This window comes from Macaca fascicularis, chromosome 10, assembly GCF_037993035.2.
Source record: "Macaca fascicularis isolate 582-1 chromosome 10, T2T-MFA8v1.1".
In the NCBI taxonomy this organism is placed as follows: domain Eukaryota; kingdom Metazoa; phylum Chordata; class Mammalia; order Primates; family Cercopithecidae; genus Macaca; species Macaca fascicularis.
The window spans coordinates 4,265,954-4,281,408 of record NC_088384.1 but is presented as its reverse complement, the minus strand read 5'-3'; the positions used below and the strand labels follow the sequence as shown (position 1 = coordinate 4,281,408).

Here is a 15,455-nt window from a genome sequence, read left to right as displayed (position 1 = left end):
CCTGTCTTCATCTCCAGACTTGACCAGAAAGCTATTTTCTAAAAGACGTTATTTCCCAATTATGGAAGTAAGATGTCCCCCTTACAGGTAAGTTCATAAAGTGCAGAAAAGTGTACTGGTGATGGTTCCATATTGTGGGCGTTCGTGCCAAGGCAAAGGTCTTGAGAAGCACAGCAGTTGCCTTCACCACTGGCTTCCCATGAAAACCACGAGGAGGGTATTATTATCCCCCCAACTTCAGATGGGAAAGCTCAGGTCCAGGGGAATTAATAGCTCTCCTGGCAGGCGCGGTGGCTCATGCCTGTAATCCCAGCACTTTGGGAGGCCGAGATGGGCGGATCACGAGGTCTGGAGATCAAGACCATCGTGGTTAACACAGTGAAACCCCGTCTCTACTAAAAATACAAAAAATTAGCTGGGCGTGGTGGCGGGCGCCTGTAGTCCCGGCTACTCGGGAGGCTGAGGCAGGAGAATGGCGTGAACGCGGGAGGCAGAGCTTGCAGTGAGCTGAGATCGCGCCCCTGTACTCCAGCTTGGGTGATAGAGCGAGACTCTGTCTCAAAAAAAAAAAAAAAAAAAAAAAAAAGCTCTCCCAAGGTTGCAGATTCGGGGTCACTGGTGGAGCCAGGAAGCAAATCCAAGCCTCATGACAAATCTTGATTCTGACGTGTGACGAGAGATGGTTACTGCCAGCCATGCCAGCCTCAGGCTAACCTGCCCCAATCCTGGGGGATCCCTTCAACTCACCCAGCACAGCTGCAGCCAGGTAGAGCCAGGCCACGTGCTAATTCCAGCCCTGAGCCCAGCCAGGCTACCTGGCGGGGGAGACCCACTCTCTCCTCAGCGCCCCCGTCTGTGCCTGTAAACCCTGGTCCACACTAGATGCATCTTCTGGGGATGCTGTGAGAATTGCATGAGAATAGGTGTGGGTGCCCGGGCCCCCAGAGCTGCCCCCAGAGACACCCCCAGCACAGATGAGCTTTTACGGGGACCCCATAGGTTTCCATTTCTCTGTCCTTGCGGTAATACTGGCATATAATTTTGACACTCCCTGTTTTATCCTCAAATGAAAGGTGAAGGCTGGCTGCTTCTCTGCCCTCTCTAGGACTCACCTGTAGCCCTGGAACAAGGCTGCTCTTGCTTGGGACACTGCCCAGCAGGCAGAGGTGCCCAGCACAGAGGCCTCTGCACACCCAGACACAACCCGGGTTCTGATAGCCTGGCCGGGATCCACACAGCCCCGTGGGATGGGAACGACACTGGCCAAGCTGCACGATTCCCCAGGAGGAGGAACAGGGTATTTTTTAAAAGGGATGCATAATAATTGTACATATCCATGTTGTACAGAGTAATGTTTCCATACATACAATGTGTAGTGATCAAATCAGGATGATTAGCACTTCCATCATTTAACATTTCCTTGTGTTCAGAGCATTCAAAATAGTCCTTTCTAGCTTTCTGCGTGTGTGTCATGGTTTTGTCCATTGCTGTCTTCCCCACATGGGGACAGTGCACGGTGCAAGGTTTGCCTTTAAATAAGTCGATATCAGGGAAATCTTCCAGGAGAAGATGGCGTCCGTGCTGGGTCTCAGGAACCCGGGGTAACTTCAGCAGAGGACAGCGCTACAGAGAAGATCTCCTGCAGAGGGCTGGGGGAGCCAGGGCCTGAGCTGTGGGCTCCTGGGCATGTCCAAGGCCTGGCAGGGCCTAGGGAAGGTGGCTTGTGCCCTCACAATGGAGGGCCTTGAATGCAGTGGGGGGATCCCTCAAGTACCTTGGGCTGATCAGCACTCTTGCTTTGGAGGGAAAATGCGGAGTGCTCACGTGATTCTGCACAGGAAGCTTCATTTTCAAGATGGGTGATTTGGCCATGGGATGAGGACCCGGTATGGGATCCCCTCCTCAGCTGCAGAAGAGGAGCAAGGCCGGGAGAGAGGGGCTGGAAGCAGAGAGACCTGACGCCTGGATTCAGGCATCAGGGAGGGTATGGCCAGCTCTGTTCTGAGATTGCTCACCTGGGTGAACTCGAGGCTGGTGGGAACCTTAGTAGGGACAGGAGGCCACCTTAGGGGGAGGGTGCTGTTTTGGGACTGATCAATTCCCCAACCCATGAGTACTAAATACTTCCTCTGGGCTTCATTCTGTGAGACCAGGAGTGGCCTTCTGGTCAACCCATCTCAGAAGCATTTTGCAAAGGTGGATGGATGCTCCCAGCCCCACAACCTCTGGCCCTGGCATCTCTGTGGGTGCCAGGATGCAGAGGTGGGCTGCAGAGGCCTAGACCCCGCAGAAGTGCCCTTGCCTGTTGAGTAGAGCTGTTTCAGCCTAAGTGCCCTCCACCACTCGGAATGTGGATTAGCTCTGGAGGACTCATCTGAAATAGATATTTCTCTCCGCCACCGGAGGGATTTATTGGCAACACTAGCCATCTATTAACATTATCTGGGGACTCTGCACTGGTGAGAATAGATACCATAAATCTTAGTTGTATAAAAACCCAGGAGCTAGAAGGCTTTAGTGGACGGCAAATAGAAAAGTCCAATGAGTTCAGACCTGTTTATTTTACTTAGAGGGAAAGAACATTCCGTACCCAGCCAGGCAGGAAATGGGTTTTGGGGATGGCCACTTAGCCCAGCTGTTGGCCCTGAAACTGTGGGAGTAATCTCTGCCTGCAATTAGAGCAGGAGGCTCAAAGGACCGTGTTCGGGAGCCAGTGATGGAGTCCTGCGGAGAAGTGAGGCCTGGAACTTCAGGCGGGAGGCCGTGGGGCCTCACGGGAAGGAGACTCCAGGGACAGGCTGTATGCTGAGCTCTCGGCCACCCGGTGCCTCAGATGGAGAGGACTCTGTGTCCTGGTTGCCTGGGACAGTCCCATGATGCCAGTCACCCTGGCATAATTCACCGTTGCTCCCTCTTTCTCTCAGTGTTGTGATGTGGATGAGAAATTGTGTTATTTACCAGTTCCATCTCTAACTGGCCGTTGCTCTGCCTGCAATGGTAGATGACTCTGCTGCCCAGCTTGTCATCCTGGTCTTGAGGGGGGCTCCGAGGAGTCCTGTCTGAGCACAAGCTTTGGGAGTTGGACCCTCTCCACTCTGTCCCTGAGCGGGACCAGGCGAACCCCTCCCCTCCGTGGGGCATAGAAGGAGCAAGGAGCAGGGGTTCAGGGCGTGGGTGCCAGACCCAGTCCTGCTGCCTGCTAGCTGCTCACCTCTTACCTTGGGCAAGCTCTTCACTGCTCTGAGCCTCAGCTTTCTGATCTGCAAAATGGACAGGATATGAGTTCCTATGCGTGACAGGCAGAAGTTCTAAACGTGGACCTTGTATTATCTTCTTTTGGCTGCTGTTGCAAAATACCCCAAACAACCGAAATTTATCCTCTTATAGTTTCGGATGCCAGAAGTCGGAAATCAAGGTGTTGTCAGGGCCACGGCCCCTCCGCAGGCTCTAGGGCAGAAGCTGTTCCCTGTCCCTTCGTCTCTGGGGTTGTGGGCAGTGCATGGCGATCCTTGGCTTGTAGATACATCGCTGTAACCTTGGCTTCCGTCGTCACATGGCCTTCTGCCTGTGTCTCTCTGTGTCTCTTTTTGTAAGGACATCAGTCACACTGAATGAAGGACCCACCTACTCCAGTGTGACCTCATTTTAATTAATTATATCGGCAATGACCTGTTTCCAGATAAGATCACATTCTGAAGTTCTGGGAAGGACATGCATTTTGAGGGAGCTGGTCAACCCAGTCCAGCTCCCTGAGGATGTTCTGTGCTAATCCCTGGAGTTGATGAAGATGAGATGTCATTCCCGGGCATGTGTTCTGCTTCTGTGCAGTCGACCTCATGGTCGGGAGATGACCTGGGTGGGCCTGGTTTAATCAGGTGATGCCTTTAAAAAGCAGAGGATGTGCCCTCGTGGAAGGAGGAAGAGGAAGTCTGAGGGATTGGAAGCATGAGATTCGATGCGCCATTGAGAGTGTGAAGCTGGAAAAGGCCACGTGGTGAGGAGTGTGACTGCCTCCAGGGGCACAGTGGCCCCAGCTGACAGCTGCCTGGGAACAGACACCTCAGTCCAACAACTCTAAGGACCTGAGTGGGCTCAGAAGCACATTTCTTTCCAGAGCATCCAGACGGGACTCTGCTGGGCTGGCACTTGGATTTCGGTCTTGGGAGACCCCCTGGCAGGGAACCCGGCCATACCCTGCTGGACTTCTGACCTACAGAACTGGGAGCCGATAAACTGGTGGTCATTTGCTGTGCATTACTCATGGGCTGGCTGGGAGGGTGATGAGTTACCGCACGCAGGGTCGAGACCCTGGCCTGGAGCCGAGCCCGCATTGTGACCTCATGAGATTATTGTTGCTACAGAATCAGCAGACACCACGTGGGGCACCCAGCGAGTCCCTTTGGGCCCGTCCTGTCCTGTGTGTGGACAAGAAACACTCCTTGCTTCTGAACTTGACCCGTTTTCCTGCCTCCCCTGGATTCCTTCCTCAACACCAAACCCCAAACACTCCTTGTGTCTCCTAAAATCCAGGCTCCCTGTTGCCCTAGGGGTCAAGCTCATCCCTGGGCTGTCATCCTTGGTCTTCCTGAGCACCCTCCTGTTCCCATGCCCATGTCTTTCTTGGCCCCAGTGCCCTCCATCCAGCCACAAGAAACACGGGCCCTGCCCCATGGCCTCAGCCTCCCCGCCCCTCAGCTCACCATTCCCCTCTCCAGGAGTGACCTGCCTGCAGCCTCTCTGGGCCACTGCCTCCCTTTTCGTGGTTCTCCCTGTCCAGATGCCACAGGGTGGCTGGAGACTGTGCCACATCCTCTCACTGCCCAGCAAGAGCCCGGGTGAGAGCTGAGCCCATCCATCAGCTCTTCTGCTCTAGAACTTTGCATTGTGAGTGGTCGGGGGCAAGCGTGGAAGAAATGGGTGGGCTTTGTCTTTTCATTTATTTCCTGCACAGTCCGCAAGGCCTGGGGTGATGCTTGGTCCAGGGTAGGGACGCAGTGAGTCTTGGCTGAAACCAGCATGGTTAATTTCAGCAGTGGTCCTGGGTGAGGTGGTTGAATGGCTCTTGCTGCTGACCCCACCTCCTCGAGAGCCTCCTCAGCCCCAGACCCACCTCCTCGGCCACACTTCTGTCCTGCGAACCAAATGTCCTTCAGGAAGCTCCTCCTTTGTTTGCAGTAGTCAGAGTCAGTTTCTGGTGATTGCCCACATCCCCCAGCAGATCCCCGGGAGTGAGGGCCCCATGGACCCTGCACCTGCCCACACAGGAATTCCCGAGGAGTCTGAGCTGAAAGATCGAAGGCAGGAAAGGTGGGCAAAGGCCACTGAGGGACTGTGACTTGTCCAGAGCCCCCAGCTGGGGAGAAGCAGGGTCCGAAGCCAGTTCAGGGCCAGTGCCTGTACAGCAGCTGCCCACACGGAGGGTGCCCACTGCCTGAGCGCCTGGAAGAGCGGGCTCTGCATTCACTTTTACCTGAGGCCAGAGGAGAGCCCGCAGTGGTGCTCTGTGGCTACACGCCTGCATTTTGGTCACGCTTCCGGATCTTTTTGGCATCACATCCTCTCTCTAATGTGTGCTGAGTGGCAGGGCTCGGGTGGGGGGCCCATGGGGAGGCCCCGCTGGGCAGCAGCACCGTTCCTGTCGATAGTGGCTGGAGGGGTATCCATCCCACTCACAAGCACACAGGAGCCTACTTGGGCGGAGTCACACGGGGTCTTCAATACCCCTTCCCGCTAATAAGCAGTGGCTTCACCCGCTCGAAGCCTGGAGATGGGGCTCTGCTCCGTGGATGCTCTGTGCAGATCCAGCCTCACGGCTTCACAGCTTCATGGCTTCACAGCTTCATGGCTTCACAGGTCACATCAACACCCTCCTCCGTAAAGAGCAACAAGGCAGGCTTGGTGCCCTTGGTGCCGATTCGGAATTACTGGCCTTCAGAAATGTCAGAAAAGGATCCCTCCAAAACTCCTGGGACTTGCTAGAGACCCAGAAAATAGAACAGAGTCATGTTGCCCCTCCCACCCTGGGTCCTTCCCCTCGCTCTGTCTCTCACTAAGACGCAGACACGAAGCAAGCCTCAGGACCTAAGACACAATGCTGAGCCTGGGCCTGTTCCTTGGTGTGCGATCCCGATTGAGACTCTATCCCTCTGGGCCTCAGTTTCCCCATTGCAAGGACCAAGGGTGGGACTTGAGACCTCCAAGGTCTCTTTGAGCCCCCTGGCACTGCAAATCTATCTTCCTCCCTTTGAGAACTGGACATGCCCTTTCCTGGGTGAGAGGTGACTCAGAAAATGGCAGCAATAATTAATATTGATGCAGCTTCAAATGTTAAAAGTTAGAATTAAATTTAAAAAAAAGGGAAAGGGTCACATGTAACCAATTAAACCACAACTTCTCCATGGCCTGTCTCCCACTTTAGGGGCAGAACCATCCTCATGTGGCTCTGCCAATTAATCTCCTCCTCACCTTCCTCTACCGGGGAGCTAATGCTTGCTGCAAATTGAAGGGAAAGGAGCAATTGGCCGGTCTCAGACACATAGACCATCTCCTGTTGTGCAAATGCCAGGGAGGGGGAAGCACCGATCAATTTGCAGGCCGAAGACTGCAGACAGCTCTGGGAGGAGAGGGGGGCACACGCACCCCGGCTCGGGTGTGAGAATTAATGAAGGCGGCTGGGAAGATGAAAGAGCACGGGCATTTGAAATGAAGCCCAGCGGGTTGCAGGAGTTCAGGATGAATTTCAAAATGCAGAGATTGCAGGGTCATGGACTAATTACCTTGCAAGGATGGGGCTCAATGGTTGCATCTATGCAACTCCACCTGTCCAGGTGGAAAGTGGGAAAGGTCGCCCACTGGGACCTGCCGATCTTGCAGGGCAGGTGATGGCCCAGACCCCGCCTGCCACACCCAGTGCTGCAGCAGCAAGCCCTGCCCTTGACATGCATTTTTCTGGGTCCCAGATTTAGAAATGATTGTGGGGTTTTGGGGACTGCAGGAGACTCCAAGCCTCCTGAGGGATCTTGGACCGCCCTGCCCTGGAGAGCTGAGAAGCCAGGCACAAAGCTCCTCCCCTCGTCTCTAAGTCATCCTGTGGGTGGACAAGACTTGCTAGAGATGCCTTGTAACCTCCTTGCATAGGTCTCGAGGGTTGGTGCTACCTCCTGAGGGTGCCCCGCCCCCACCCAGCCCCGGTTTCTGGTGTTTGTCCTCCATTCCTCCGTTGTGTGCTGCCTGGGCCTATGCTGTCCTCCGCGTGGAGGGCCCCACTCCCGTGACAGCACTGTGAGGAAGGCTCTAGTCTCATGTCCACGTTAGAGGTGGGGAGACTGAGGTTCGGAGAAGGTAGGATGCCCAGCTGGTCATTGGCAGAGGCAGGCTCCAACCTTAGGAGCTTCCTGTGCCCCTAACCGCTGTGCAGTGCAGCTGCGCCCGGGGAACTCAGCAGGGGGTGCTGGCGGTGGCTGCCGGTGGGCAGGTGGCACAGAGGGGCCCTTGGCTCTGAAGATGGAGCAGGTGCCTGCTGGGAGCTGGAGGACCCGGGAGGGGCATGTTCCAGGCAGAGGGAACAGACAGTGTGGGGCTCAGAGTGAGAGAAGTGACGGCGAATTTGGGTGGGTTTGGGTGGTACAAGGGGCGGGTGACATGGGAGATTCAGCCCCAATAAAGTGTGTGGGCCAGATCGGAAGGGCTCAATGTCCGTACTAAGAGGCAGGACCTTCTCTGGGACCCGAGGTGCCCCGGGGTAACTTGAGGCATGCATGGGGTCCTGGTCGGGACTTCAGGAGGCCCCTCCAATCTTTAAGTGTGTTTTATGAGGTTCATTTTTTTTTCTTTTTCATGAAATTCAAGCACTTTAGGAGGCTTTTCCTGGCGGCCCCTCCATGGAGGAGGCGGGAGGAGCCAGGGCTGGAGAGGCTGCCCCCATGATGGACTCAGGAGGAGGGATTTCAGTGACCATGTTAAAAGGACTCAGGGGCTGTCCTGGGGCCTGGGGTGGGTGTCATCATCTCCATAAAAACCCCGGTGCTTATGGTTTCTGTGTCATTTAGAAACTCCTGTGTAACAAACGCCCCTAGGTTTATTTCTCAAAATCAGAATTGCTCATCATTTCTCTGCACCCCAGGTCTGCCTGGCTGGTCTGGGCCAGGCTACTCCGGTCCTGGCTGGGCTCGTTCAGGCATCTGGGGTCGAAGGGTGGTCACCCTGCTTCTTCTTCTGCTTCCTCTGGCCCCATCCTCCTGCAGGTGAGACCTGGCTCTCTTCACGGCATCCAGGAAGGACTCGGACAGGGAGTGGAGAGTGCAAGGCCCCTTGAGGCCAGGCTCAGAACAAGTGATGTCACTTGCTGACTTCTTTTGTCCAAAGCACATCACAAGGTTCATCCATATTCAAGAGGGAGGAGCTGCCAAGTTACATTGCAGGGGGCGTGTGTGTGTGTGTGTGTGTGTGTGTGTTTAATATTTGGGCCATTTTTGCAAACCATCTCCCACGGCTTTTGCTGTCCCTTGCAGACACGTGCAGTCAGTGGTTCTCGCAGCCTGGAGAAGGGAACCCCTGGATGCGCCAGGCTGGTCAGGGGTAGCTCCTCAAGGAAAGTGGCATCAGGGCCCTCCAATCTTTAAATGTATTTTACGAAGTTCATTGTTTTCTTTTTCCTGAAATTCAAGGCTTATTAAACTTTTTTTTTTTTTTAACCCGCATGGCAGAAAGGAGGCTGCCCCTTGTCTCAGATGAATGTAGGAGCGGGCCAGTTGCAAATTCATAATTAAAAGGATTTGACAAGAATCAAAGACGACTAGTTTCCACTGGAGGTTTGAGGAGTTAACTACCGGTTCATACCCTGCCATAATGGGTGTGTGTGAGACATTTGAAGTGGGGAGGGCTGGGAATTCGCTGGGAACATGCAGTGAAAATGTGTGTGCCAATACTGATTGTGTAGTTTGTGGGTTCACCCACAAGACGTCTTAGAGATGAGGGAAGGAGCTTTGTGCCTGGCTTCTCTTGTTTTCAGAAACATCGCTTTCCACGAGGCCCCGTCGCGTTGCCCTGGAGAGCAGGGTTCAAAGAGTGACCTCCTTCCAGCCCACCCCATCCCACCAGCTCCCCAGCAGGACCTTGGGGCGAGCAGGGTGTTGGAAGGAGTTGATGATGTGGAGTAAAGGGGACATTGGGGTCTGGGTATGCACAAAAAGGCCTTTCTGCTTTTTGGGTCTCTCCGGCCCAGAGACCAGGTGGAAGAAACCACTGGGCCCTCTGCTCCCAGAATCTTCCTTCAGAATGGCTCTCCTTGCTCTTAGACGGAAGCCATGCCTGAGGCCGGGTTGCCGGAGGGTGCCAGGTGCCTGCTGACCTTTCTGGGCCACACGTACTCCTGGGCTGTCTTTTGTCTCGGGGCTTTCTTCCCGCTGGCTCTGCTGCCTGGCACACTCCGGGAGGCTCCTTCGCATCCCCCTACCCTTCTCCCACCCCAAGACCAGGAGGCTTGCAGTCCTGCCCTGCTCTCCTCTGTGCTTACAGCCCAGGGGACAGGCGCCTGCTGCATCTTCCGCCTGGGCTGCACGAGGCTTGGCTGATCGGCCGCCTGCCGCAGGACCACCCGCATCACCAGTCGGCCGAGCTGCAGGTGACCAGTTGGCCCAGAAGCATGAGAAACGCATCTAGGCAGAAACTTCTGGGCTCTGGAGCCGTTTGTCACGTAGCTAAGGCTGACGAATACACCTGGTTATGACCTGTTCACCCTTTAGGTCTCGCCTGGCCCTTGTCCTACTGTCTTGTCAGCACTTTTCTCTGCGCCTGTGTCCCCAGCTCCCCTGTAGTCCTAGTGAGAGTGAGGACAGCCTCCAGCCTCACCTTGCACTTGTGCTCGGTGGCGCCTGGTGCTGCTGGTGGCTTCACGAATGCACGAAGCCAGCGGGTGCACGAGGGCCCTGGGCGGGAGGAGCCCGGCTTCGGAGCCATCTTGGGTCTGACGTCCACTCTGCCCTTCGCTGCATGACCGTGGACAAGTCACTTATCCCACCTGAACCTCAGGTTTCTCGTGTGAACATGGGGGTAACCACCCCAGGTTTCGAGGGGAGGTGCTGCGTGCAAAAGGCCAGGCTGAGAGCCGGGCACACAGCAGGTTCCTGACACGTCATACTCTCCCTCTCTTTGCAACCCTACTCTGTGTGAGGCCACCCCTCCTCGGTGCCCTGTGAACTCGCACCGGCCCACGCCTCTCTGAGTCTCACTTTCCTCACCTGCCAAGTGTGGGAGTGATAACGACAGCTGCTGTGGTGGTGAAGGTGAAGTGGGGTTCTCACTGCTGCGAGGGAGCCCTGGTCTGGAGGTCACTGGTCTCCAGCCACCTCTGCTGGGCCTTGGTCTTCTGGCTTTACTTCTGTCCTTCCCACCCGCTCTGTCTCTGCTCCAGGGACCCCCATGCCTCTGATGGGCACAACAGAAGCCGTGGGCTGTCCCCTGTCTTGACTGTTCCATCTCCAGCCACCCCTCGTTTCCTGACTCACTCTTGTGAGGACAAGGGTCTGCCAACATTCTGGGGTACATGTGCTTATTCCAGCCTTCAGAAGGCGTTTGTTTAGTCACCCCTTCCTCACCAGGTGCATGTGGGGGTGAGGAAGACTACAGCCTATGGAGGGGGACGCCAAGTGGCTAGGACCCTGCGGACAGGGTGGCTGGGACAACTGCCTCTCACTGGGCAGGGCCTGGCATCCTTCATCATGGACCTGCCACCTGCCCCAGCCCAGCCTCGCTGGGGAAGAGGCTAGCCAACCCCAGCCCCTCTCTCGGGGGACCTCTGCTTTCTCTGGCTGGGTCCAGGGTCCTGTTGCCACCTTCGGCCAGAGCTCCCCTGCATGATGTTCCCTTGTCTGGGTCACATGGAAGGAAGAACTGACCACCTGGTCCCACCCAGGCCACGTTACTCACCTCTCTGTGCTTCAGGTCGTTCATCTGTCCAAGGAAACCCGCAGGCCCTTCCTCAGAGTGGTGCTGGGAGGCCGATGAGTTAATCAAGGAACGTACTGGGCACAGAGTGGGCACAGAGCAAGTGTGGTGCATTTGCTGTGATTTTCCTGGTGACATGAGCATCTTCCTTGTATTTCTTGCAAATGGGGGTCTGCACACCCTGTGCCTGGGGCCTGCCAGCCCTGGGTACCTAAGAATAGGTTGTGATGTGGGGCCTAGACCAGATCCTAATTTCTTAAAATAGTTGTTTTTCTGGGTGCAAAGGTAATCCATGCTCCTTACATGAGGCCTGGAAAACACAGGGGGCAGCCAAAAGATACAAAAGCCTCTTGCGTTTTCACTTCCTACTGACAACTGCTAACGTTATCTAAGCCTCTTCCGGTTTTTTTTTTTTTGAAATGCCTTTGATCGAGCACACACTCAGGCAACATATACCTATGTTGAAAACTTAATTGCAGATGATTTTGAGATTGCACTTTTCACTTTATTATATCATATTTTAAAGTTTTCTCACGTCACATGCATTTGTCCACAGCCTGAGTTATGATGGCTGCAGCCATCCGTCTTATGGATGTGTCATTTAAATGACTCCTCCTGTTTTACTCTTATAGAGATAGCTGACGCGACTGCCTTCTAGTATATTTTTATGCAAATCCATGACAGTCTCTCCAGGGTAAATTCTTAAAAGCGGATACACTGGGATGAAAAGTATTTACATTTATAATACTTTTGATACAAACTGCTCAGCTGGTCTCCAAAAAGCAGTAGCGGGGAGGGGGGGATGCCCTCTCTCCCTGGCCCCTTCTGCAGCGGGCAGCAGTGTGAACCTGGAAGTCCAAGTACGTTACACACAGCATCATTGTGGTAAGCCTGGAAAACATGGGCTTACCGCGCCTGCAGCTGCTCCCACAAGCTGGCGTTCAGGCCTCAGGCTGCAGCAGGGCCGGGGTGATAGGAATGGGGACTCCGGCCATGGCAGGAGGGTTCTTGAGGAAACGCAGATCTGTGGGTGGAGACAAAGATGAAATCCAGGTGCTGGGGCCATTGATGTGTACAGAAAGCTCAAGGGCTGGCTGTTAGAACTGGAGCCCTGTGCAGGGTGAGAGGAGGGGCCGTGATGTGAGACAGGCAGGGTCACTAGAGGGGCTGGCTTGAGCATTTGGCAGCTGGTGTGCATTCTAACTCAACCCACTCCCCTTGGGGGCTGTGGGCTCACTGTGGCTTGGGTGTGGAGGGTAAAATATAACAGGACTTACTGTCTAGACTTCTTGTTTGGATTTAATAATATAACAGGGAGGAGGTCCCTTGTGCTGTGTCTTTCCTCATGTGTGGCTCCTACCCAGTACTTGTCATCAACCTATGGTTGTTTTTTCCATTTCTCCATCCATCTATCTATCCATCCACCCATCCACCCACCCATCTACCTTCTATTCATCCATCCATGCACCCATCCATCCATTTTTCCATCCATCCATCCATCCATCCATCCATCCATCCATCCATCCATCCATCCATCCATCCAATCCATTTATCCACCCATCTACCTTCTATTCATCCATCCATGCACCCATCCATCCATCCATCCATCCACCCACCCACACATTCAATCTCCATGTAGTGGTGCCCACTCTAAGCCAGGGACTGGAAGCCTGGAGATGCCCTCTGGATGTCTTAGAAAACCCAGGACTTGATTCCTGAGAACTGATCTGTACATGCTTATGTGGCCCGTGGAGCACTGATGCCAGGCCTGAGTAGAGGGTGGGAGGCTGGGCCTTCCTCTGGGAGAACAGATCCATGGAGGGCAGCACCCTAAGTGTGCATGTGCCTCTCGCCTCCTGCCCTGCTTCTCTCGAGGGTGTAGAGTTCCTGCAAAACCAGCAACAGTGAGTTCCATCCTCACGGCCTTCTCCACAAGCCTCTTCTGCCCCAAGGGCACACCCACCTCCTCCCCATCCTGGGGATGGAAGAATGCAGCTCCCCCTGCAGCTCAGCTGCCCCAACCCACGGGGGACAGAGGGTGGGAGCAGGTGCCTGCACTCAGGCTGCCTGTCGCCTGGAGGGCCCCTAGTTGTGAGATGCAGACCCTCCAGTTCGCCACTCTCTCTGGGGAGTGGGCATGGGTGGAAAGGGGAAGGGACCTTTTCCCAGGCCCAGGACATTTGGGGATGCCTCTGCACGCCAGACTCTAGGCTTTGCCATGTGTGGCTGTGGCCGGCTGGTGATGGAGCCCTAAGGCTTCTCCTGGTGCAGCAGAGACAGTGCCACATACCCTGCAGGCTGGCAGGGCCACCAGGTGAGGCACAGCTCCCAGAGAGGAGTGCAGTGCAGGGACCAAGGACAGTAAGGCTCAAAAGGAAGACCAGACAGGGCTGCCTGACTGGGTGCTCAGCTGGTCTCCAAAAAGCAGTAGCGGGGTGGGATGCCCTCTCTCCCTCGCCCCTTCTGCAGCGGGCAGCAGAATGAACCTGGAAGTCCAAGTACATTACACACAGCATCATTGTGGTAAGCCTGGAAAACGTGGGCTTACCGTGCCTGCAGCCGCTCCTACAAGCTAGAGCTCAGGCCTCAGGCCAGTGGGGATTATGATGGGGACTCCGGCCATGGCAGGAGTCCCTGCTGTGCATCCAGCTTACCTGCTCCTGCCCCTGTCAGACGTGGAGCACCACACGGCCCTTTAGGGATAGGTACGGCCATGACTCTGCACAGCCAAGGAAATGCAAGTGGAGGCCGTGCGTGGTATGTGGTATGTGTGTGGGGCATGTATGTATGGGATGTATGTGATGTGTGTGGGGTATGTGTGCCTGTGATATGGTGTGTGGTGTGTATGTATGGGGCATATGTGCATGTGATGTGATGTGTGTGTATGAGGGGTATGTGTGCATATGATGTGATGTGTGTATTGTGTGTGTGCAGGGTATGTGTGTACCTCTCAGGCCACAGTCTCTTCCTGGGGGGTGTGGGAGCATGTACCTCTCAGCCTGTGTCCCCCACCCCTCCTGGATCAGCAGGGCCCCACCCTCCCCGCAGGCCCACGCAATGAGAGATGAGTTTCTGTGGCTTGCCCCCACCATGGCCTGCTAGCTCAATGTTCTCCGTGGTGCCTGCTGTACACACCACCCTGGGAGGGGCTGGAGGGCGACGCCTTCTGAGACAGAGGTCCTGACCTGAGTGCGACGGCAGGACAGCAAGCCCCAGGGTGGAATGGGCCTGGCAGTGCCCCTGGAGCTCCTCATTGCATGCTCTGGGGCTTTAGGGGCTGGCTTTGGCCAGAGCAGGGTGAGCGGTGGTGTCACGAGGTGGCTGACAGGAGAGGCAGCTGCCCTGGTGGCCCTGTCTGCACCTCTAACCGTCTGGCCCAACTAGACCTCCAGCACCCTGGTGAGAGTGAGAATGGGGGTGACACTCGGCCCAGACCCAGGCACCCTGGTGAGAGTGAGAACGGGGGTGACACTCGGCCCAGACCCAGGCACCCTGGTGAGAGTGAGAACGGGGGTGACACTCGGCCCAGACCCAGGCACCCTGGTGAGAGTGAGAACGGGGGTGACACTCGGCCTAGACCCAGGCACCCTGGTGAGAGTGAGAACGGGGGTGACACTTGGCCCAGACCCTGGCACCCTGGTGAGAGTGAGAACGGGGGTGACACTCGGCCCAGACCCAGGCACCTTGGTGAGAGTGAGAACGGGGGTGACACTCGGCCCAGACCCAGGTGAGCCCGGGCAGAGCCTGTCGAGGGGTGACACTCGGCTCAGACCCAGGTGAGCCCGGCCAGAGCCTGTCGAGGGTGGAGAACAGCAGGTTCGGGTGTGCCCTGTGTGGTGTCAGAGCCTGCTGAGGTCACTGCAGACCAGGCCCCGACCCAGCTGTGTCCCCACAGTCACTGTGGTGTGTGTGGTGGGCTTGGGCCCCGTGTCGCTGCCGGAGTGCCCGGTCACGTGGCCTCCCATTGCCTGTGGACGCTGCTTCGGCCAGCAGCCTGGGTCTGCCTTCCTTCTACAAAGCAGTTTTGGATGTGGATTGAGCAGTTATTTTGGGTGAGAATTCGCCTGTGTAATGTTAACTAAACCCTCTTAGGTTATTTGTCCTATTTTGCACATGAGGAAACTGAGGCTTGGAGTGGCTGGGTCACTTGCCCGACAGCCTCTGGGTGAAGAATGGGGTTTTACATCCAGGCTCTCTGTGGCCAGGGCCCACCTTCCTAACCCTTGGCCTGAAACTCAAAAGCTTCTGAGCCTTGCTTATGTCCTGGCAGACACGGAATGTGGCCGGGGCTGTGCACTGCACCAGAACAAACTGCAGGGGACTCGGGCCCCTAAACACGGGGCTTGGTGAAAATGTCCACAGGTTTTCATATTAGATAGTGTTAAGAAAAAAATGCTAAGGAGTAGGGAAGGTATTGAATATTGAATTTATGTAAAGCTTCCAAATAAAACCCTTTCACAAATTTAAAATCAGAGACTGAGCCTACACTTGAGTTTTCTTTACATCGGCTT

The 15,455-nt window shown here is 55.3% G+C and overlaps 1 long non-coding RNA gene across 1 annotated transcript in view; it reads left to right on the top strand.

Annotated features, from left to right (window-relative positions):
- LOC135965395 (uncharacterized) overlaps positions 1–15,455 on the top strand; it is a 103,088-nt gene that overhangs the window by 86,735 nt on the left and 898 nt on the right. The gene's annotated exons all lie outside the window — the stretch shown is intronic.